Consider the following 22,808-nt stretch of genomic DNA (forward strand, 5'->3'; position numbering starts at 1 on the left):
GACATCCTGTGCCCTAGTACTTCCTGTGGGCAGCCTGGGGGTCCTGCCCATGGACCATTACATAGGGCAGGAAAAGGTCAAGTGTAGGTCAGAGCTAGGTCCATGCTGGCCTCAGGCGGAGACTGTGGGAGCTGGGGTGTGACCAATTGTGAGGTCCCTGTGGGCACCTGTGTTTCCCATCAGCGTCCTTTATGTTGCGTGCTGAGATGCCGTGTGGTCCTTTTTGGAGGCAGATAGAGTAGCATCAACGGGCGGGGCACAGAGATGGTCACACACTTTGCAGCTTTTGCTCTCATTGGAGGGACCCTCCAGCTGCCGAGTGAAGAGCAGCTGCCCCTTTAGAGCCAAACATTCGGAACAAGTCCCAGCTGTCACAGCCTCCATTGAGGGGAGTGGGAACGCCCAGCCTTGGATCACCCCGAAGCTCTCTGTGGAGGGTTGCAAGCTATCTGAGAGGCTGGCTACATCTTTACTGCTTTCCAGCAACGGGACCCTCAGCAGATTCTCTCCACCCTCGGGCTTCACTTCATCTGGGTATTCAGTGGGTATGGTGAAGGTCTGAGCTTGGTTCTCACAAAGAGAAGTCTTAATGTAGTTTATTACGTGTGTGTGTGTGTGTGTGTGTGTGTGTGTGTGTGTGTGTGTTTGTATGTGCACTATGGTACACATGCATGTGAAGGGAGAGGACAACTTTTGGGAGTCAGTTCTCTTTTCTCCCATGCATCCCAGAGATTGGACACAGATTCACAGACTTGGGTAGCAATTGCCATTACCTGCTGAGCCATCTCACTGGCTCGTGGATAGATTAAATACTTTATCTGACTCAAGTTCATTTATGCACTCCTTTTGTTGGCTTGAGCATGGAGCACAAACCTGAGAAGGTTTGTTCAGACTCTAGGCCTGGAAAGATGGCTGACTCCCAGCTCCCAGCACATGGATCCACATATACACAAATGATTGGACCTGTTCCTGCCCAGAAACCCTGTGCTCTCTGCCGTCCCTCATGCACCTCTGCAGCAGGGCTAGCCTGTGCCCCTTTGAGGAAGAAGCCTGCTTCACAGCCTGGGAGCCCCTTCTTGTGCCCCAGCAGGAGGACCTGGACCAGCTTCCCAGGAGCATCTTCTAAGCTGGAAATGAGTTCCACAGAGCTGGACTGGGTCATCTGCCTCCTGGTGGCTGTGCAGGTGATGTCACAGAAACAGTGTTCACTGAGTGTAGACAGGCCAAACCACACTACAGCTCAGCCAACCAGTTAGTCTCATTAGCTGACTTTGTAAATAAAGCAGACAGAGGCAGAAAGAAACACCACAGAGTTAGGGAATGACAGGATGACAAGTTAAGATCATAATTATTCTTCCTTTCTCCCCTCTCTTCCTTTCCTTCCATTCCTTTCTTCTTCCTTCCTCTTCCCCTCTCTTCCCTTCCTTTCTGTTTCTTCCTCATGTCCTCATTTCTTCTCCTTTCTCCCTCTCCTCCTTCAGCTTTCTCTTTCCTCCATTCCTTCCTTCTACCTTCCTTTATCCTTCTTTCTCCCTTCCTTCCTCCCCTTTCCTTCTCTCCCTCCCCGTTCCTTCTTTTCCCTCTTCTTCCTTCCTCTTCCTTTCTTCACCTTTCAGCTAGGTGCTTCCTTGGATCAGGTGTCGAGGATTCATGTGGGGTGGCCATTATGGACCCCAAACACTGCCCACACTGAGCTTTCACTCCAAAGGAGACAGACTTTGATCAACAAACATCAAAGACAGATGGACAACATTTAAAGCATGGGGAAAACATAAAGGAGACAATGTGGACTGGGGACACTGTGTTTGTGTGTGTGTGTGTGTGTGTGTGTGTGTGTGTGTGTGTGTGTGTGTTGAATCGATAGGCAAATCTTGTTTCAGTCTGTATTCATTAGTTTGATCTCATTGGGATCATGTTTCCTGAAAGAGACCATTTAAGAGAGCATTTATTCTAGCTCACTGTTTCAGAGGGTTTCAGTCCGTTGTGGTGGAGAAAGCATGGTAGTGGGGATGTGTGGTGGAGTCTGCTCATGTCACAGTAGATCTAGAATTAGGGTCTGGGTACCACTTTCAAAGTGATCTGCTGCCAGCTAAGCCCCACTTCCTAAAGGTCCCACAGTCTCTCCAGACCAGTTAGGGAGCAAGCATGAGAAACATGAGCTTACAGACACACTTCAGATTCTGTTTATAGCGCAGGCAGACTTGAAGCAGAGGGAAGAAGCCTGTGCATGTCCAGGAGGAAGACCTGAACAGGTCCTGGAAGAGGAGCAAGATGGGAGGGGATACTGTTGGGAGTAGGGGTGGGGCATGACTCCTGAGAAGTGGGTGAAGTGAGGAGCCCATTGGTCCTGTGGGCACCTGCTAGGCCTTTGCATGTTTCTCAAATCAAGTTGGTTTTATCCCAAGAAAAGGAGACTGGCTGTGTTTCTGTGTATGACTTACTCAGTGAACCTGGTCTGACTTTGTGCTTATGAAAAACCCCGACTAGTCAGGAGTCCGGCAAGAAGGAAGAGTGAGGCCGAGACCCACAAGGACATGACCAATGAGGTCCAGAGAACCATAAACACCCATCAGAGGGAGCAAGGGCATGAGAGATGTTGGCTTCTGGGTCTGTTTTGTAGGCAGAACCATAGAGATGAGGAGAAAAGATAATTCAACATGTAGCATAGGCACCTGGAAGGATGGAGCTGCCTTATGGTGAGGTCTAGGACGGAAAAAGTCCTTTAAGAGCATTTGGGGCTTGATCAGTTGTCAGCCCAGAGTAGGGGGAGTTCCCGATGCTGCACTGGCAGCTAGGGGTGGGGGTGAGGCGGCTTGGTGACAGGGAGAGGTCCAGGCATAGGATTTGCTTCTGGGGACTCCCTGGCAGCAGAGAAGGATGGAGACCTTAGTGGGCAGTGACAGATGCTACATCATAGTGAGGCATGACTGGCTCCCAGCCCTGCTGGTCCACAGGGTCTCCTGGGGCAGTTCCATGTCCTGTATTCATTACTTTCCCAGAAGTACATGAAGGGACCCGCCACCTTCTACAGAGAGATTAGAGACCCATGGGACTGCCTGGCCTCTCTGTAGGACTATATGACAAGGTAGCTCTGGGAAGGTGTCTGGACAGGCCTGGAATGTGGGAGTGTGATTAAGGGTGCCCCACTGACTGGCCAGGAGCACATTTCAGCAGAATTGCCCTCTTGCCCAGTGATCACTGGGGACGGCTCATACTCTTGCTGGGAGAGGCCTGGGCTCTGGGGTGGGGGCCTCACTCTCTGTCCTGTCTCCCTGATTCATCCCAGTTCTCCCGGAGGTCTGAGTCACTTTCTTTCCAGGTGAGAGCTGCCAACCAGGGCAAATCCTTTGGGTTCCTGGGATGCATGGGGGAGGGGAGTGGAGGGTTAGGAGGCAAGGGGCAGTAAGGAAAACTGCTGGCCTGGCTTAGTCTAAGGAGAAGCACTGAGTGTAGTTTCATACGTCCGTGTCAAAACCCTGTCTTTGTATGGAATGTGTTCTCTGTCTCTACCCATGGGCCAGTAATTCCCAGGGGCATCTCTAACTATCAGTAGTTTACTAACTTTTCAAACTGTCTTATTTTTCAGGTGGGTAAACTGAGGCTCAAGGAGGGGAAGCCTGATTTAAGGGTATTCATCTAGGAAACAGAGGAACTGGGTACAGGTCTAGTCTTCACCAAGGGCTTGTCCATGGCAACCCCCAGGCTGTTTTCCAACACTGCTCTAGATAGGAAAACTATGGCCTTGGGGAAATATGTTGATTGGCCTTGAACTGTGAGGGGTGAAGGATACATGGAGGGACAGGCTGGTGAGTGAGTCCAGCAGGGTCCGGAGCACAGCCATGAGAGATCTTGGGTGGTCTGGGAGTTAGCCTTAGCTTCACGGAAGAACCAAATCAGAAGAATACCAAAGGAGCAAGTTGGTTAGAGGAAGTTCCAGGCAGGAAAAATCACCAGAGGAATGGAATGAACCTGCTCTCAGAGGCCAAGGACATAGGGTGAGGAGACCTCTGGATTGCACAAGTTTTGAATTCCTATGGAATGTTGTGAGCCACTCCAGTGAGGGGCCCAGGGTTGCTGCCTCTTCACCAGGAAGCCTTCCTTGATTAACTCCTCTGGTTCCTCAACCCCAGCAGGCCTTCCTCCCTTAGTCTGTATTTGAGAAGGAAGGCTCCAGACTTCCTGGGGCATAACTGCTGTCTTAGAAAGGAGGGATTGGGCAGCTTCCAGGGCATCTGCACCAATGATGGAGACATTAAAATATCAGGAAGACCGAAGATGTTTCCAAGAGGGATCAGCAATTAGAAAGAGAGCCATCCCCACAGAGAGGTGGACTGTGTGCTATTTGATATAAGTGAGGATCTGCTCTCCAAAGGGCACCAGGGTGTGCTGTGCTATAGAATTGTAGACAAAATGATTCCTCTATGGACTTGGGTGCATCCTCTTGAAGGAATACGGCTTCACCCATTACCAAGAATGCCAGGACTAAATGCTTTGTAAGTAGGGACTCAGAGAAGAGGAGGAAGACCTAGAACCTACAGGAAGATCCAGAGCAGAGGCCCATAGAGCCATTTCAGCCCCATGCCCACCCAGGTAGTTCACAACCAGTGTCCCCACAGAAAGTCTAATGTGACCAGCCAATGAGACTGCCCATGGCTTCCTTATCCGCAGAGCAAGGACTGGTCCTCTTTGCAGGAAGAATGCAACTTTAAGAAATGCCAGTCAATGTTTAGAGGGCCCAGGAAATTCAAGAAGTAAATACGATGCTGTCTCAGAGTCTATTCTTAGCCCCGAGAAGATGCAGATTCGTTCTGGCCTCCTGCTGTGGACAGCGCCTGGGGTGGGGTGGGGAGACAGAGAAAGTGTGGTACCAACCCACTTTGCTTGTGAATTCCTGCAGTAAACATGCACATGTGGATTTGAATTCTCTATGTAGCAGAGGCGGACTCTGAACTCTTGACCCCCTGCCCCTCCTTCCCAAGTCTTGGGATTGTAGATCTGCACCGCCACACCTGGCTTGTTTAGAGAGTCTCACTACGTGTCTCAGGCTGGCCTCAAACTCCGATCAATCTTCTTGTCTCAGCCTCCCTCCCGAGTGGTGGGATTTCTGGCATGTGCCATATGCTTAGCTTTGCAATAGTAAGTCTAGATGTTGACTCTGAGAAACAGGTGCACTTTAGAAAAACAAAAGCCAGGAGCTTGAGAAGCAAGGTCACTGAGTGACCACAAACCAGAACAAAATGATTAAAAACATATTATGTTGGCAGTGATGTGCCCAAGTCCTAGGAAAAGGAGAGACTGTGAATTATAGATAAATTCAAGCACATGAACACATGCTACCGTCATGGATATATCCGGTTCCTTATTCTAAACACGAAAGAGCATATTGTCCAGCAGAAAACCTGTTGCTCTCCTTTCTTACTCATAGTTGGACAAAGCCAGTTTTGATAGATCATTTGGATAGCCAAACCATTCCTCTCCGTCGGCTGAGCAGCATGCCCTGAGGGCCATGGCTTTCGGGACTGTGGTGGGAAGGGGGGACACCACCAACTTTCAGTTTGGGATTTGCACACTCACACTTCTCACCAGGGGGTTAAACTGTAGCCAGCGGCAGGCGGCTCTGCTCATTCATGGCATTTCCAAGTAAGGATAAACACTTGTAGTATTTCAGATGTTCACCCAACTACAATAATAACGGAAACAACTGTTTTCAATCAGGTACGCTGTAGGTGTTTAGTAGACATTTGTGGTTCGCTGTTTCTGTATACAATTGGGTGGAAATCGGGACTGGGAAAACACTGGGTCATTTCTTTCCCAGTCTGTTCCCAGACCCTCCAATTCTCTCCTCAGGCTCCCAGGTGAGATAGAGGGCATCAGCCACATCATGGAACTCCAGCTGCCTGGCACACTGGCAGAGTTGCAGACTCTGGGGCTGACCTCCCCATGGGGTGTGTGCCCCTGCACCCCTTCTTTGGTGCTCATATCTTGTCTGCACCAGGGCCCTGCTCCCAGCTCCTTCCCCTGGTGTCAGTTACTTTGTTTCCATACCCTGTCTACTGGTGCCATTTTCTTGCCTCCTGTGAGCCAGGCCTCTCTCTCCCTGCTTCTTTGTTGGCCTCCCACTAGTTCTTCACACTACCAGAGGGACACAAAGGGACAGAGTTTTTCATGGCACACTCTACTTAAAATTCTCCCTAGTACTCTCAGACAAACAGGCAGACATTAGCCTCCAAGGGTGTGACCCGGCTGCCTGTCATCTTTCATCGGGGCTTTCTGGATCACTCCCACCATTAGCTTGTGCTGTGTGTACCTCTACTAGGGTACTACCATGGGCTCCACACCCTGTAAGCTCTTACTCTTCCCAGATGTGTGTTCGTGTGTGTGTGTGTGTGTGTGTGTGTGTGTGTGTGTGTGTGTGTCATGCATGAGTGTGATATTTGAACATATTGCCTCCAGGAGAATCAACAAGACATAAGAAAGAACTCTGGATGGAGGCCCATCCTCATATCATATTGGGGGTGATGTTGGGAACCTGGCCCATGGACCTGGGTTCAGAGGGGTTGCCCTCCTCATGTGGATTCTCTTGGCACTGTGAGCTGCTGCCTTCTTGAACCTTGCCCTGTATCTGCAATGCTACTTTTCTTTGGTCACTGTGTCTTCCTAGCTGACTCTAAGCAGATGACAGACAGAGTCTAGCAAGCACTTAGTGGATGCTGTGTCAGGATATGAGCATCGTCTGTTCCCTTCTCCCAGATAAGCCGGCAACATCAATGTCTGCTCTCCTCTCCACCTGCCTCAACTTCCTCAACTCTTGACTCTTGTTTTGTTGTTTTGCAGGAGCGTACTCATGACTCAGAAACCATGGAGCAGGGCTGGGCTCCGTGGGAGTTTGCTGCAGCTGAGTAGGTGCTCAATAAATGTGTGCCAAGCTGAGCATCGGCCAAGCTTGGAGGCAGAGGGACGGACAGCATGACCTGGTTGGAAGACAGTGGTCCCTGGGAGGAGAGAACAGAGAGGCCAGGATTTTGCAGTCAAGGTTCAGTCAGGTGGCTCTGGGGAGGCACTAGGTGCCTGCGACATTCCAGCCCTGTGATATGGGCTGGGTGCTCTAGATAGGATCCTGGCACTGCCCTTAGCCTGCCCCCACCTTCTCCTGGGGCGGGGGTAGGAGGTGGGACCCACTTATCACCAACCAGGCTAGCGGGTGGGGCCAGCCCAGCTTTGGGGAGATGACAATCATGCCACTGACACTCCTCAGTGGAAAATCACCACACCGTGTGACCCCTTCCTGAGAATAGGAACAGAGAGAAGAGGGTCAGAGAACTGCCATGAAGCCTGTGGCCTGGGAAAGGCATCCAGGACCCTCTAATGGGGACAGGCGGGTGGGCCTTCTCCCTGTCATGCCCACATGAATAGCTTAGGTTGAGTCAGCCTACCTGAGGATCGGGTTCTGAATTTTGGCCTTCTAGGACATCATGGAGCAAGAGCAGTTTCTTCCTGGCCACTCAACATTTCTAACCATGTCTTTTAAAATTTAAATTAAGGGGCTGGAGAGATGGCTCAGTGGTTAAGAGAACAGACTGCTCTTCCTAGAGGTCCTAAGTTCAATTTGCACCAACCACATGGTAGCTCACAACCATCTGTAATGAGATCTGATGCCTCTTCTGGTGTGTCTGAAGACAGCTGCAGTGTACTTATATATAATAAATAAATACATCTTTAAAAAATTTAAATTGATTTCATTTTTAACTGCTACCCCAAAACATTAAAAGTTGTATGTATTTATGGGGCATCATGAGATATTTTAATGACTGTGGCCATTGTGCAGTGACTACACATGATTAAACATAAGTTTCCTTAGACACTAACATTTCTTTATGAGAAAAACATCCTTCTTTGGGCTTTGCAAAACATATAGGATGCAACTGTTGTCCACTGTCACCCAAGTGTGTGACAGTCACCATAGCTTCTTATCCCTCACTCTTCAGCCAACGCTAAACACCAAGTTTCACATGTGACCAAGAGCCCCACATGCTTGACATCATGACTGCCAACTTAACACACATCATGGTCTCCACACACCCGTGTTGTCACAGGCGGCAGGTTCTTTCTACAGCTCCGCAGTATCCCATTGCATGCGAACTCTATCTTCTCCATTGGTTGATGGACACTGGTAGGTTGTTTTCAACTTTTGGCTATGGGGAGCACTGCAGTAATAAACCATAAGTTTAAGGTTTTCTAGTCACCTTTATTCAGAACTGGCCGTCTCAGACATGCCCTAGCTGTAGTTCTCTGAGTTCTGTTGAACTCAGCATGAATGTGACCAAATGTATGGGAGGTGTCGGCTTGGGGACAAAGGACATTTATGAGTAAAGAACCTGACTTCTGGCACCCTCACAGGCCAGATGTGAAGGGGCTAACGCACACGGCCTTCTATATAAGACAGGAGCACACACTCAAAGCATGCTCTGTGCGGGGTTGCACATCTTGGGCCACGTCCATCAGAGTCCCAGTGCAGCCTGAGGAACAGGGCTCTATATGCCAGACACCTCTGGGTCAGGGTTAGCTCTCTGCAGCACTGTACGTGTGGGACGCCTTCACATTTCCTCCCATCTCCACACTGGAGGCAGGGTGAGGGACACAGGCTTGCACATTGAGAAGCTGAGGCAGAAGGATCGCAAGCTCCAGGGCAGCGAGACTTTGTTTTAGGGAACAAACGACACGGCCTCACACTTGTGACAGAAGTGTGGGTTTTACCTCTTTCTTTGTAAACACTCTTTTCAACCCTTGCACAACCACTGACACGCAGGTGTAGCATAATTTATTAAACCTATCCCCTGCTACTGAAGATAGAGGTTATATTTGTTTTTCATAACACCAAGCAGAAACTTTTATCCACCTATCTGATGATTTCCCAGAAGTTGCCATGCTGGGTCAAGGGGCAAAGCTTAAAAAAAAAAAAAGTCTTGGGTTCTCACCATCAAGTGCAGTATGGTATACCCCATCAGCTTGTATGTGTGACACCGAGGCTTGTTTCTTGTCCTCCTGCTGGGCCAGGGCACCATTATTAAAAATCATTTACTATTTTCGCCCTTTTAATTCGTTCTGTACTATTAATGACCAACACCTTTTACCTGCTTTTCATTTAAAATTTCACCTTTCCATGTAATCCTATTCATCTACTTTGGTCCTAGAATCTTTTTTTTTTTTTACTTTTACATTATGTTTTTTATGAGACATGGTCTGAAGCTGGCTTGGAACTTACTATATAGTTCAAACTAGTCTTAGCAGTTCTTCTGCCTCAGTTTCCAAGTGCTGAGAGCACAGATGCGAGCCACCACACACCTAGTTTGATGTTGGTTTGTAAGAGCTCTTTACATATTAAGGATACTATCTCTCCTTCCACTCACTGTGCTTCAAGTACTGTTTCCGTGCATCCTGTTTGATTTCATATTTTGTTTTATTGAGAGAGGGAGAGAAGGCAAATTTTAGGCAAGTGAATTTTTTTTCTCTAGCGAATGGCTTTATTCACTTTCCATTTATGGAAGTCCTCCTTTGGCCTAGTTGTTCAGCAGCACTTGTTTGGTCCTTCCATGTGTCTGGCTGACTGGCTTCATGATAGCTTTGCTATCATCTTGGAAATAAGAGAGGGCATTATTCCTGCCCTTGGGGAGCATGTGAGGAATGGAGCAGAGGCTACAGAGTGACAGTTGTCTGTCGCTGTGCACTGTGTACCATAGATAAGATCTGCAGTGAAGATAGAGACAACACAGGAGGAAGCAATGTGGAGAAGATGGGCCTAGTGGTGCTCGAGAGGCCACACTGGGCAGGGGTTCTATTCATTCATCAAATGTGTACTTAGCACGTGGCAGACACTGCTTTAAATCCCAGCCCTTTCCACCTTGAATAGTGTTGATAGTCCTCAGGCCAGTGTTTTGTCAGGGCTGGCTGTGTGGTGGGGGTAGGGGGGTCCTGGGAACGCTAATGCTCCCAGCTCCAGGATTTGAACACTTTGATGGAGAGTTCCAGGTGTTTGCGACCTTTTGACATCAAGATAGGCCATCATCGACACTGCCGTCTATAGAGCTCATCCTCAGGTAACTGAGTTAGTTGACCCCAAATCTCATAATGTTTTCAGTAAGTGTATGCTTTTCCATGCAGTCACATTATTCACAGTTGTCCTCAGCACGTGTGGTCAGATCAGTCACACCTGGTAGACCAGTTGTTTGAAAACTTTCACCATTTAGGGCTGGATAGGGGCGTTTTCGATTCTGAAGGCCAAAGGAGGGACACTCGTGAGACAATAGGTGATTATTTTAAAACAAGAGAAGACATACATCTCTACAAGCTTTTCAGTCATAGGAATTTAAATTATAATAATGATAGGATGTGGTTTTGGGAAGAATACAGGCATACTGAGGCAGAGTGGGATTTCCCAGGAGGCATGGCATTTAGCTTAATTGAACTTTGAAATAAGTCTCTGGGATGGTCAGACGGATTGCAAGGTTGTCTGTTTAAAGCAGTCACCTGGAAGGGAGTTGCACAGCAGGTGTTGGGTGAGACATAGCCCTCAGTCCTCCTGTGACCTGTGACCTTGATTAGCCCAGTGCGACATGAGCTTTATTGAGGAATGACATCTTTGAAGTGCCATGTCACAGAGGGCAGAAGTGGCCAGCAGTATCTGCCCAGGTCTGGCAGGAGGTGAAGGAGAATTCAGCTCAGAGCCAGCATGGGAAGGATGCATAACCTAGATATCTCGTTGCTCTTCTATTGAGACAGGGTTTCCTGCAACCCAGGCTGGCCTCAAATTCACTGAGTAGTGGAGGAAGATCTTGAACTCCTTCCTCCTGCTTCTGCCTCCTGGGTGCTGGGATTACAGATCTGGGTCACCACATCTGGTTTCTGTGGTGCTGGGGTCTAACTCAGCCTTTGCTCAGGCTGATGACTTGGTTTGTGTGCTCACTTTCCCTCAGCTCCAGGAGACCATTCGGAGTCTTGTTTCCATGAGACCAGGAAGACCATGGACACAAATAGTTTCCACATTGCCTGTGATGGTAACAGACAGCCCATCAGTGGGCTGCCCTCTCTTGGGCACTGTCCTTTCCAGATTCCCTTCACAGAATGACAGACATCCCTTATCTTCCCTTCTTGAAAGAACGAATGGGGCAGAGAACACCAAGTGGGGTATGTGTGAGAGCAGGGTCTCATGTTCCAGAGGGATGGACCACATTCCCAGTGGCGTTTGCTTTCTTCTATCAATTCTGCCCAGGAGAACACGAATCATCCCCTTCTCTGTCTCAGGATGGGGTGGGAAATGGACACTCGCTAGGGCCAGCTCTGTAATTAAGTCTGTGGTAAGGGGAAGAGGATCCAACAGGTCCCAAAGTTGTCCCTGATGTCAGTGGACTTACATCCGGGCAGGTGGTTTACAACACGCCCCTGTGAAATCCTCTCGGGTCAGCCCCAGCTGTGACATGCAAATGGGCCCGAGGGACAAACGCAGAGCACTTCTGCTGTGGAAATAGATGGTCACCTCTCCTGTTCCCAGGGTCAGAGGATCTGAAGGGAGCCTGGTGAAGGACTATGAGAGCAAGTTGAGGTGGGAGGGAGGACAGGACTGGGCAGAAGGAATGCCATATCCTCTAATTGGCAGGTGGGTCCCTTAATCTGTCCCCAAAGGTGACCTCATATGGAGCCCTAAGCTTCCTGCCTTAGTGTGGGACTTTCCCTGGCAAGACATGAACAAAAATGTATTCATCTCAGACAAAGAAATGATTCCACCCAAATCTAGCTTAGTAAACCCCTGGGGTTTCTTACAAGTGCACGAGTGACTCAAAGACAGCATCATTGCAAAGCCCATCCCAGCACACATGACAAGGCATGAAAGCTGTTTCCTCACAGAACATGGCGGCATCCTGCCAATGGGGCAGCCTCCTCTCCTCAGCAGCTAGTTGTCCTGTGAATCCTGTACGTTTCAGGAACCTCCTAAGACCTTTCGGTTTCATTTATTTTCTGATCAGGGTTCACACCAGGTCTTCTGATGCGCCTGCTCTTCTCTGCAGTGGGTGAGTGGGAACTACAGGTAGAATGGAAACATGCTGCATCTTATACAAACCTGCGGTTCTGTGGTCCGCCTGCTACCATCATTCTTTTGTCCACTTTGAATGTTCATTGAGGGACAATTCAAACACATTTCAAAGTAGAGAGAGCTGCCTTATGCACCTTCATCTGGACAGTGCACTCCATAACTCCAGGCACCTTACCCCTACTCTGCTCATCTGTTCAGGGACCAGGCTCTACTATCTGTTCTCTTTCCCTCTTTCCCCTCCTCCTTTTCTGCCTCTCCCATCACTCCTCCCTTCTCCTCTTCCTCTTCCTCCTCACTGCTCTCTTCTTTTTCTCTTCCTCTTCCGCCTCCTCTACTTCTCCCTCCTCCCCCTCCACCCTTCCCTTCCGCCCCTCTGGGGTCCCATTGTCTCAGATACTGTTGGCTCTCCCAAGCTTGCTGGTTCTTTCTTTGCGTCTCTTCTCACAGGCATTTCCCCAAATAGGATCAAAGCAGTTAATCCCGCCCTCATGCCTGCTTCTTGGAGGGCTTGGACTACCTGACCTTGCAGGCCCAGCATTCCCAGGAGCAGTTAGTAATATTTTCAATGCTGGTTTCATTTTTGCCTCATCCTTTTTTCTTTCTTTCTTTATCTACTGAAATGATTAAAAGCCAATCCCAGAAACCAAGCCTTAGCGATTTAAAGATAGCATGTGCTTTATTCACAGAGCCCTCGTTTGCATATGTGCCCTCATTTGCATATTTGCCTACCATACAAGCACAATTACTGTGTAATTCACAACTAAGTACAGATGGGAGAGGAAACGTGATGTTCTGAGTCTAACAAGGTGCCACTGGCCCTTACTGTTACAGCTTTAGACTCGCACCAATGCCATTCAAGGTCTACTTAGTGGCAATGTTTGCATTTTTGCTCTTATGTGTGTGTGTATCTGCCTGCCTTATTCCTTGAGACAGAATCTCTCATTGAACCAGAGGCCAGAAGTTTCAGGTGGGCTGGCCTGGGATCCAACTGTCTCCACCACCCAGTGCTGGGGTTACAGGCATACGTAGGCATTCTCGGTATTTTATGTGGGTGCTGGGTATTCAAACTCAGGTGCTGATGCTTGTAGTATAAGCACTTTTAACCACTGACCTATCTTCCCAGACCCTACTCCTGTGAGTTTTGCTCATTTTGTTGTTTAAAGTGTCCCAAGCACAGGATGTTCCTAAGTACGAGAGCTCCCAGATGCATCACAGAGAAAAGGTGTGTAGGATCCACTCCATGCAGGGTTGAGTTGTGCTAGTCTTGTCAAGAGTTCAAAGTCAATGCATCAGACCTATGTGTTATGCCAGGCGTCCTTCAACAGACAGATAAAATGAGCCTAAGTGTGGACCAGCTGAGGAAGACATGGTGAGCAAACGCTAGAAGAAACGCAATCCTGGATTTCCTCAGGGAAAATGACAGAGCGACATTCGTGCTTTAGTGACTTCCTTTGGCAGGTTTATGACAAATGACAAGAATCCACTTTATGTTCTTGTCATGGTGCTTCCTTACAGCATGGTGATGATGTCATACCCAGCAAATCAACGCCCATTCCCTGGCGCCATCCAATATTCAACCTGTTAGGAAGTGTCCCCAATGTCTTCGAACTGTCTCTTACTGAAATAGTGTTTGAAAAGTTCATATCCGGTTATCCTGATTCTGACATGTCTGAGGGGAATGCATATATCTCCCTTTGCCACTGTAAAAACCTTATCAGTTGTCTTGCCTAAGGCTCCTATCCAGATGTCTTTTTTCTTCCGGTGTTGACATTGTCCCTTTATCTCTTATATTTCAGTCTAAAGAATTTCTCTCTAGGAGATTTTTATTACTGTCAGGGTTAGAATATCAAGGGTAAACTGAGGTGGGCAGCTGAGAGTTGGGAAAGGCTTTGGGGAGGGCTGGCTTGGCTGTGGCTTGGATACAGGTCAGAGCTGGCTGCCTTGGCAGGATGATGGATGGTTAAGAGCGAAGACTCAGGATCTGGGATTTCTGGGTTGAAATCATGATCCAGCCACTAATTACCTATTGACCTTGAATAGCTTATGTAATGTCTCTCTGTCTGTGTTTCCTCATTTGGAAAATGAGCATGACAACAATGCTCACACGGTGTGCTAGTGGAGGAATGTTCAATATGTAAGGCTTGTTGTAAAGTTTCAATGAGTTAATGTGTTTCATGCGTTTGGACCCATGCCTGGCGCTTGGTAGTTCCTATCTAAGTGTTTGCTATTGTTACTAGGTTAGGCTAGGGCTTGAGGCTGGGTTGCAAAGAAAGGGTAACTATAGGTCACAAATTCTACTTGGTAGTTGAAGTTCTACCCCCTAGTCCCTAGGGTCTGAGGTTGGGGAGGGCTTGGACCTGTTTTTCTTGCAATCACCTTCTCTTGGCCCCTGCCTGGAGGGTTAGAACTGAGAGGTAGAGTGGGCTCTGCCTCTCTGTCCCCTCTGAGAAGGTCTCCATTCTTCAGCCAGTTTTGTCTCTGAACTTCACCCTTGACCAACGGGATGGTGGGAGTTTCTAATAGAGTTACAGTCCTGAATGGTGTTTAGGGAGAGTATGCAGACATTGTTCTTGGTCCTCAAATCCCTTCTGAGAATGACATCTTTCAAGCCTTGAAGATCCAAGTGTAGAGATTTGAATAATTACATGGAACTAGAATAGAGAAGGCTGGTCCAGCTCCAACTCAGGAAGGTAAACCCCATGTTAGCCAGAGGAAAGGAGATATGAGTGGTGCGTTCATTCACATGCCTACCATCCTAGCCTCCCACCCATACATAAACATATTTCTGCCAGACAGAGAGCCACCCATGTATCCATCCATCAGTCTGCCACCATCTATCTGTCATCATCTCTCTGCTATCTGTCCATCCATCCATCTGCTCTCTGTCTCTCTGCCACCCATTCATCTATCCACTCTCATCCATCCATCCATCCATCCATCCATCCATCCATCCATCCATCCATCCATCCATCCAGCATCCATTCATCCACCTGCCATTCACTCATCCATCGCCATCTATCTCTGTCATCCATCTATCCATTTGCCATTTATTCGACCATCAGTCTATCCATCTGCCATCATCTGTCCACCTATCTACCTGCCATCCATCTATCCATCCATCCATCATCACAAATCTCAAACACCTGCTCTGAGTCAGGAATGCCTTCCCTGCACTAAAGCAGCTCATTAGCTAGTGAAGGAAGTACACATTTAATTGCTACACACTGTGCTTGGAGAGGAATGTACAGTATGTGATGAGAGTTGGGGAGAGGGTGGAACCATCTATTACTGAAGCCAAGGAGGCCTCTCTTTTCCGTCTTCGGAACTGACTCTTCCACCCCGGTGGTAACCTGTGTCCCAGGGCTGGGGCCAGTGCCAGGTCAATTTTTCAGCTTCCTGTTTGTGTATCACCAGGCTCATTTGCGCAGAGAACTGGTCCTTCTGGAAAGGAGCTAGAATAGCCAAAGCTCTCTACCACACTTTGCCAGGCACCCTGACAAAGTCCCTTGAAGACAGGCTACCTTCCTTACAAACATTCCACTAGTGACACTAAGTGGCTTGGTACCTCTATACATTGACTTGGTTAATATGCATTGACATAGGATGTCTACCTATTGGAGTGCTCCCCACTCCTCCAGACTTGACCTCATGGACGTTGAGCATGAGGCTCTACTTATGTTCCCCATTGACACACCACCCCCTCCCACCTCTCTGCCTCTGATGTCTCTCAGTAATGGCTATCCCACCTAGGTATGGGAATATAATTGATTATAGGCTTCAAGGGTCAGAGTGGAGGGACTGTGATTCTCTTTCTCAAGCCCATGTTGCTGGATCGGGTAGCACCAACCTTGGCTAACAGCCCAGGGCTCAGGACCCGATACCCTCTGCTCCGTTGGCCCCGGGTAAGAGCTGGCATCTCATCCTCATTCTCCCTTCCCAGCTCTGTCTGGAAAGGACCTTTGGAGATGCTTGGACTGGCCTGTGGCCCAAAGAAGCTAGCCAGAGCCTGAGGTGGTTTCAGTGCACTCTCCCTCCCTCTGTCTGGTTGACTAATATTGCCAGCCACTAGCCCCAGGGGAGAGACCACAGCATTGCTTTTGCCACTGCCCCAGCCAGCAGCAATGCTTGTAGCGTACCTGAGATGGTATCTTGGTGAGTGGTGTGGGTGAGCTGTCTCCTAGGAGTGTCTGCCTGCAGCTTGCTCAGCCCATACTTGGCCCCCACCCCAGTCCTGGCCTGGGCTTTGTGAATATTCACAGAAACCTAAGGCTGGTATCCCTGCCCCCAGCACTGTGGAAATGCCTGGCTGGCTGATACCATAACCTGTGCATACAGAGAGGCCTGTAAGTGTGTGTGCAGTGTGCTCATGCTTGTGTGTGTGCGTGTGTGTGCGCGCGCGTGCTTGCATAGGAGAGGAGTCCTCTCATAAATGAATCTTAAGCTTTCTCCTAAATAGAAGCCTTGGAACTATCGCAATTCCCAATGTATCTCTGGATAAGAGACTCACAAAGAACCCCATCATGGGCACTGAACTTTGGTTCCCCCATTTCTTTATGTTTTCTTGTGATCGAGAGCATCTGTGTGTCTGTGTGTGCATCTCTGTCTCTGTCTCTGTCTCTCTGTCTCTGTCTCTGTGTCTCTCTCTCTGTCTCTGTCTCTGTCTCTGTCTCTGTCTCCTCTCTGTCTCTCTCTCTCTGTCTCTCTGTCTCTCTGTCTCTCTCTCTGTCTCTCTCTCTCTCTGTCTCTCTCTGTCTCTCTGTCTCTCTCTCTCTCTGTCTGTATCTCTCTCTTTCTCTCTCTCTTTCTCTCTCTCTCTCTCTCTGGTGTGTGTGCATATACACATTTATGTACACCAGAGACTGACACTAGGTATCTTCCTCCATCACTTTCTATCTTACTTTTAAGAGAGTTTCTCACTGAGACCAGAGCTTACCCATTCAATAAGCCTGGCTGGCCAGCGAGCCCTTAGGGTTCCTCCTGTCTTCATCTTCCCAATGCTGATGGATCTCTCTCTCTCTCTCTCTCTCTCTCTCTCTCTCTCTCTCTCTCTCTCTCTCTCTCTCTCTCTCCTCTCTCTCCTCTCTCTCCCTCTCCCCCTCTCTCTCTCTCTCTCTCTCTCTCTCTCTCTCTCTCTCTCTCTCTCCCCAAACCCCCCGCCCCCGTGTGCGTGTGTTTTAAATGTATTAGAGATTGAATCCAGGTCCCCATTCTTGAACAGCAAGCATTTTACCATCTTCCCAGGCCCACCCCCACCCCAGCCAATCTCCCTAGACCTTTTGGCCCCTATTTTTAATATGTTCTCCCACAACCTGTTGACTTCTCCTACTAGTTATGATCCAGCCCTTCTACACTGTGGGAGATAACACCATGAAGTGTCCTTCTGGCGTTAAGGAAGATCCCCAAAGCAATACTGCCAGAACCAGTAACCCCCACCCATCTCCACCATGACTTATATTTCCTTCATCTTGGATTTCCCAAAGCCCAAGAGTCCTGAGCTACAGGCACGCAAGGAGAATCCCAGAAGAGAGAGCAAAACAAAAGTAACAGAAAGGCCCCACCCTTTAGGATCTGGAGCTGATGGAAGAGATACATTCTCAGCCCGAGGGAGCTCCCAGCCTGTTTGCATCTGTGTTTGTCTGTCTCCCTCCCCTCCTCTTTCTCTTTGTGTGTGTGTGTGTGTGTGTGTGTGTGTGTGTGTGTGTGTGTGTGTGTGTGTGTGTGTTAGAGAGGGTTGGATGTTGCCCAACCCAGAAAGGGAAGCCTGCGTGTGTTCTCCAGGCTACATGACAACTGTATGGGTTTTCGGCAGGCAAGAGCAACCAACAGATTCATTAAGCTCCTGTTTACACATCTATTGTCCAAGCTAATAATGTGATTTAACCAAGCCGATTACCTTCATTAAAAACCATTAGTTCCCACAAGCAGATGTTCCTGCGTTCGCATTTTCCTAATGATACTGGCATTTCGCAACTGCTATTGCAAGGGAGGCCTGTGCCCTGGCTCCTCCTTGGCCACCTCAGCCTACAGGGCTCCATTCACTGATTTCCCTTGCCTTCATATGCCCCACGAAAGGCGTCAGGAGGCAGGCAATGGAGACAGGCCAGGGGATCACTGTCTGACTTCCACACTTGTGTTTTTCATGGCCTTGTGTCCTTGTGAATGGGTGGAACTGTTAGCAGCCCATGGATAGGGCTCAGGTCAGCCTCGTGGTGGGTCTCAGGTACAACAAGGTCAGCTTTTGAGCCAGCCTCCCAAGGGCATCGCTAACACTGCCACCATTGACTGTGTAAAGGGAAGTCTCTGTCAGTGTTTGTCCCCTGCCCACAGGTGTCAAGTGATGGCTCTGTGGCTCTCCCCTTAATTCCTCTAGGAACGTATCAGCAGCCTCATCTTATCAATGATGAAATCGAAAGTCAGGAATGAAGACCTCTCAGCAGTCAATATGCACTTCCAGAAGTCTGGACTGAGAACCCTGGAGGGCTCTGCACAGGGCAGCTGGAGCTGCTGTCCCCTTCCTCTTCTCCAGTCAGTATCTTTGTGTGGGTCGTCTGGATGGCCCACTGCCCCGGAGTGGGGCCAGGATCTGGATGCAGCAATGGATGTGCAGTGACTGCACTATGGGAACGTAATAACACCCAGAGGTGGTCCACATTGAGTATTAGCCATCCTTAGACCCCTGCCACTGACAGACTGGCTGACTCCGGGAGCCTCACTCTGACGTCTCCCCATCAGTAGAGTGGGTTGAAGAATCTTTAGTGTTTTGACACTATGCTGCTTGGGATATTGTGCAGGAAGGAGCTGCCATGTGAGGCTTTGTTCTGAGTCCTTTTGGCACCCCCAGCAACTTTCCCTGCTGGGTAGTGACAGGAGGTTCTGTGCCTGCCTTGCCTCCCTCACTGGCCTCTGGGATTGGGAAAATGTGGGTCAGAGGCAGGATAGATCCTTTCTATGAGGTGGGGCTGGATCAGAGGGCAGAGAATTCAAACCAGCCTAAAGTGGATCTTCTCCCTTCCTTTCTCTCACTCCTGTGTCTCTGGCTTCCTGGGAAGGCCATTCCCACTCCTATCTCTCCTTTTTCTCTTTCCTGCTTTCATTTGACCATGGGCAGAGGCAGCCTTGCCCAGGACAAGCCAAAGCACAGGAAATCCAACCCCTCACCCACAGCTCTTCCTCCCTAGGGCCTCTTCATCTTCTTTCCCTTTCCTCTTGTCCCTGGCCTTCCCTTCCTCCACCTTTATTTTCTTTCTTGATTCTGAATACCTGCCCCCTTCCCTGTTCTCATCTATCTCTCTACACATACCCCCAACATGCTTTCTTCCCCCTCTCTCTGTCTGCATCTGTCTTTTTCTCTGTCTCCTCCCCCACCTTCCTTACTGAGTCTGTCTTTCCAGTCCTGATGTCTCCATTGGCATCGCCTGAGACAGGAGTACCCTTCACACCTGCAAGACACAGAAACTTCCCAAATCCACATGGGAGGAGGTGGAGGGCTTGGTCCAGGTATGTCAGCAACTGTTGACCTTACTGCCCAGGAAGTCAAATGAGCCCAAGGGAGTAGAGGACAGTTTCCTTTTGAGCCTTTAAAACAGTGCTTACAACCTTCCGGATGCTGCGAACCTTTAATACAGTTCTTCATGTTATGGTGATCCCCAACCATACAATTGCTTTTGTTACAACTTCACGATTATAATTTGGTACTGTTATGAATTATAGTTATGAATTATGACATAAGCATCTTTGTTTTCCAATGGTCTTGGGTGATCCCTGTGATGCTGCTTTCAAACAACCTACAGTTGTTGAGAGCCGGGTGGTGTGAGGAGTGTACGTGGAAGAGGGTAGGCTCCCCCTCAGCCCCCTTCAGCCCTGGCATAGACATCTACTGGAGACAAACACTTTGCCAGACTTGGGTGGTGTTGTGGAGAGGCCATTCTCTGTAGCTCACGGCCTCTGATGGCTCCTGAGGGGGCCATAGAAAGCATCACCATGGCCACTACTGGCTGGGTCTGAGGGATGGGAAAGCCTTCTGAAAGAGCTGTTTGCTTTGAAGGAGACGCACAGAACAGGGAACTCAGTAGTGAGGAGAGCAAGCCTGCTTTCTCTGGCCTGGAATTCTAGCACTGTTTTGACTTTGCGAACCTTAACGAATATGTGGCTCTTGGCAACTTGGTCTTCTCATCTAGAGAGTGGCAGTCATTTTCATAGCAATCTCTTGGTGTGAACACAGGACTTAGATGACACAGTATATCTGAAACTTTGAAACTTGCAAAAGGCATTCCAGTTGTTTTGAGACGGTCTTTCTTTGCAGTGCTGGCTGTCCTGGATCCTATCATGTAGGCTGCGCCGGCTCTGAAATCCCAGACACACACCTTTCTCCACCTTCTCAGAGCTCAGACTAAGGAGCCTCCCACCACACCTGGCTCAGTGGTCCGTTTTAAGAACATTTGGGTATTTGGGTGTTTATGCACATGTGTCATTGTGTGTGGAGGGCAGAAGTTCAATCTTGGAGGTCGTTCCTTAAGAGATAGCCACTTGGTTTGAGACAAGGTCGCTCGCTCACTTCAGCTCACCAATTAAGCTGGCTGACTGGCCAGGGAGTCCTGAGGATCTGCCTGGTTCTGCCTTCACTGTGCTAGGATTGTAAGCACTCAGCACCGTGCCTGAATTTGTATGTGGATTCTGGGATCTGAGTCTCACACTTGTATGACAATCATTCTACCAACTAATCCATTTCCCAAGCTCCTCAAAAACACTTAAAAATGAAACAGGAGCAACCTGGTACGTAACTGAATACACCTGCAACTATCTTTTGGTTTCCCAGAGTAGGAGCAATGGCCTCCACTCTGTATCGGACTGGCCAGTCAAGTGCCCCTCAGCGGGACATCTGCCTTCTTGGGCTTTCCTGATCTACAAGAAGAACCAAACTTGTGGATGCCACAGAGAAGGCTAAAGTTCCTGTAGCTATGACAGATTTTCCTCAAGAACCCACTACCACCGTTCCCTACTGGCTGAAGGTGGTGACAACCTCAGGGTGGCTGGGGTATAAGCAGACATTTGCCTCCAAGCAGGCTTGGACACAGTAGAAGAGACTCAGGTGGGAGAACCCCTTTCTTGAATAAACTTCTAGAAAGAAATAGGGTCCCTGCATGCCCTGGAGTCTCAACCCAAACCCTTGGAAGCTTCTGCGGCTGGGGTGTGGTAAGAGTGAGTCACCTAACAAGAAAAAAAAACTTAGGAAAACCTTCCCGTGGTCCTCCCTTCCTCCTCCTGTTGCTCATGAGTAGGGATGTGGAGCAGGATCAAAGCCAGCCACACCTCTTGACGTCACCATGCTTCACACCAGGATAAGCCCGGGAGGGGGCCGAGGGGGCTGGAGCAAGAAGAGTATCCCCACACCTTTGCACATACGCCTTCCCTTGGAACACATACATGCACACGGGCACTCACGTGTGTCTTCCCCCCAGCACTTCCACACTTGTAAATATACATGCTTTTGCCTCCTGACCACGCCTTGCAGTGGCCCTATATGAATTCCTTTCGAGGCTACAGTCTTTTCAACAGGGCTGTTTAGTTCGTGTGGGGAAAAAAAAAAAACAAATTAAACATTGCCTTGGGTACCCAGTAACGATTGAGATCTACTGTGAACCAGGGGACACCAGGGCCTTGCAACTTGAAAGAGGACATTTCCCAAAGGGAGGCGATGGGTCTTGGTAATTGTTGTAATAACAGTTAGGTAGGCCTGGGTTGCTTCCTTTTATCCCGTGAGGTCATAGGTAGCTTTCTCCATCAGAGAAAGGCTGGGCCTCCGCCCATCACTAACACCCTCTGGCCCATACTCACCCAGCTGGGGACCTGCCCAGCCGTGATTCTGGGGCAGGGGAAACTTCAGGATAGTTAAAACAAGTGAGCTAATCTCCTGCGTGCCCCGTTCTCCCGGGATGGGACTGGAATTTCCACTTGCCAGGTACATGTTTGGAATCTTCTGCCAGGAAGCGCATCCCAATGCGTGCCCAGCTTCAGTCACTGCCCCACACAACAGCTGATAGCCTGTGACACAGTTAAAACACTGACTTTGCTGCATCAATGATGGCTGGCTGTATAGCTCATCTCCCTCTCCTCTTCAGATGTGTTTACTCTTGGGAAGTTGGAAGTCTCAAAGGTTGAAGAACTGTTCTGATTTAGCCACAGGGTGATGGGAACATCTTCCTAGCCTTTGCCAATGTCTGGCATTGACCAAAGGCTTCTGGTCTCTCTACCTGTGTACTTTTTTATAAACCACCCTGAGATACTGTGATCCCAAGAGTGTACTTGGGCTGTGATGCCCACTTGAGAGCATGGCAGCCTGGTAACCCTGACCATTCATTGCCTGACAAACTCTCCTACACATACATTCAGGGTCATTAGGGCATCACCATGCCCATTCTCCACTGTGACACTGTGTGACTTATGTCTAGTGCCAAATACCCCCCTCACCCTCTACAAAGGCGTCTCTAGGTTGTCCCAGCTTCCCTGTGAGTCTTGTAAAAATCACACACCCATGGCTTTCTTGGAAAGCTTGGTGTTCAGTTCAACCCTTTGTCAGGCACTGGGCTCACATGTAGAATTTGGAAAAACAGTCCCTTGATTTATTCTATTAGAGTGCCAAGCTCTGTCTTATACATGGCTGACTCACAGCATCTCAGACATGTGTGTGATTGATCACTGTGGAGGTTGTTGTTTTTTTTTTTTT

The sequence above is a fragment of the Rattus rattus genome, chromosome 6 (assembly GCF_011064425.1).
Source record: "Rattus rattus isolate New Zealand chromosome 6, Rrattus_CSIRO_v1, whole genome shotgun sequence".
NCBI classification, from domain to species: domain Eukaryota; kingdom Metazoa; phylum Chordata; class Mammalia; order Rodentia; family Muridae; genus Rattus; species Rattus rattus.